Source organism: Drosophila teissieri, chromosome X, assembly GCF_016746235.2.
Source record: "Drosophila teissieri strain GT53w chromosome X, Prin_Dtei_1.1, whole genome shotgun sequence".
NCBI classification, from domain to species: domain Eukaryota; kingdom Metazoa; phylum Arthropoda; class Insecta; order Diptera; family Drosophilidae; genus Drosophila; species Drosophila teissieri.
The window spans coordinates 22,473,314-22,475,892 of record NC_053034.1 but is presented as its reverse complement, the minus strand read 5'-3'; the positions used below and the strand labels follow the sequence as shown (position 1 = coordinate 22,475,892).

Below are 2,579 nucleotides of genomic sequence, written 5' to 3'. Positions count from 1 at the left end.
GGAAACGCTTCCTTCTGCCTGTTACATACTTTTCAACGAATCTAGAATACCCTTTTACTCTACGAGTAACGGGTATAATAAGAGACAATCCTAGATGAAAAATAATTCAATTTTTTATGCTATACATTTCTCAGTATTATTTGATTGAAAAAGAAAATATTTCTCTTCGTTTTTCACATTCAAATGTGAAGATAATGTTTTTCATATACAGTTTTTAATATTATGAATAAAATTATTATTTTATCCAATAATATACCATATGCTTATAAAAATTTATAAACAACTTAATTAGCATAGTCTTACAACCCTCAACCATATGTAGTCCAAGCAGCACTATAAAATTAATTAAAGTACATAACAGCATGGACTGCGATATGCGTTCAAAATGTCGATGTTCATGTGTCCTGCAGTTCACACGATGACGCACAGTTTGCTGCGTTCTTCATCGACCCATGAGCCGAGTGATCCACCGCTTAGAGTTTTATAATTCATTTCTATATAATGTCAATATTGTTGTTATTACCATTTTATTTATATTTACCAATATGGGCGATACATACTGCATTTTATATAAAACATTAATCAGGCCAGGTACAACATTGTATATTTTAGGTTGTTGCATTAGCCAACGTATGCTCATAACTAAGATGAACAATACATATTCGCAACGCGTGTATATTATGGTCCATATACACACAAATTTTAAATTTTTAAAATTCGATGTCCATTTTCGAATTTTCAGGAAACACATTGTTTATTTTTATTTTAAAGCAATATATAAACCATATTATTTTGTTGTGAATCGCAACTTCACACACAATATCTTGTGGTCCCCAATCACAATTTTTAACTTATGTGGATTAATGTGGTTCCCAGTCACATATAACCCAATGTGGTGGCACGTCACATTTTATGATGTTAGGAAAGGAAATACAACCTCATCATTTTAATTTGATTTTAATATATATATTTATATATTTTTTTTCTTTGATTCTTGGAATCAATTGAATTATTGTGTTCGATAATATTCATATATAATTGCTTTTGTACATAATCATAAATCATGTGCTTTTTAAAATTGTGATCTCATTGTAATTTGGTGAATGCTTTTGTAATTTGGTTAATTTGGTTTTTGGTAAATTCAATTTATTTGTATTATAACAAATGTTTAACGGTAAGGATATTATACAATAATGATCCTTCCGCAGATTCACCTACGGAAACCTTGTTACGACTTTTACTTCCTCTAAATAATCAAGTTCGGTCAACTTTTGCGAAACAACCGTAACACTCAAGGCGTCACAGTGATCACGTCCGGAGACCTCACTAAATAATTCAATCGGTAGTAGCGACGGGCGGTGTGTACAAAGGGCAGGGACGTAATCAATGCGAGTTAATGACTCACACTTACTGGGAATTCCAAGTTCATGTGAACAGTTTCAGTTCACAATCCCAAGCATGAAAGTGGTTCAGCGGTTTACCCGGACCTCTCGGTCTAGGAAATACACGTTGATACTTTCATTGTAGCGCGCGTGCAGCCCAGGACATCTAAGGGCATCACAGACCTGTTATTGCTCAATCTCATTATTGCTAGACGCAATTTGTCCATTTAAGAAGCTAGTGTCCTTATAATGGGACAAACCAACAGGTACGGCTCCACTTACATAAACACATTCAAACACAATAAACATTTTACTGCCACCATGAATGAAGGCTATATAAGCTTCAGCACCATAATCCTGAAGATATCTATTTAATATATTTGAGTCTCGTTCGTTATCGGAATTAACCAGACAAATCACTCCACGAACTAAGAACGGCCATGCACCACCATCCATAGATTCGAGAAAGAGCTATCAATCTGTCTTACACACTTATGTTCGGACCTGGTAAGTTTTCCCGTGTTGAGTCAAATTAAGCCGCAGGCTCCACTCCTGGTGGTGCCCTTCCGTCAATTCCTTTAAGTTTCAGCTTTGCAACCATACTTCCCCCGGAGCCCAAAAGCTTTGGTTTCCCGGGAAGCGACTGAGAGAGCCATAAAAGTAGCTACACCCAATTGCTAGCTGGCATCGTTTATGGTTAGAACTAGGGCGGTATCTGATCGCCTTCGAACCTCTAACTTTCGTTCTTGATTAATGAAAACATCTTTGGCAAATGCTTTCGCTTAAGTTAGTCTTACGACGGTCCAAGAATTTCACCTCTCGCGTCGTAATACTAATGCCCCCAAACTGCTTCTATTAATCATTACCTCTTGATCTGAAAACCAATGAAAGCAGAACAGAGGTCTTATTTCATTATCCCATGCACAGAATATTCAGGCATTTGAAGCGTGCTTTAAGCACTCTAATTTGTTCAAAGTAATAGTACCGGCCCACAATAACACTCGTTTAAGAGCACTAATGCAGGTTTTTAAATAGGAGGAACATATGAAAAAATACAAGTATTTAAACACATATAAGAACTCCACCGGTAATACGCTTACATACATAAAGGTATAGTACTAACCACAATTGTAAGTTGTACTACCCGTATGAAGCACAAGTTCAACTACGAACGTTTTAAACGCAACAACTTTAATA

The 2,579-nt window shown here is 35.7% G+C and overlaps 1 non-coding gene across 1 annotated transcript; it reads right to left on the bottom strand.

The window, feature by feature from the left end:
* Positions 1-302: 302 nt before the first annotated feature.
* Positions 303-481, bottom strand: LOC122625393. Its single transcript, XR_006326565.1, has one exon. It is a non-coding gene; the product is annotated as a 5.8S ribosomal RNA (ribosomal RNA).
* Between the last annotated feature and the right edge of the window lie 2,098 nt (positions 482-2,579).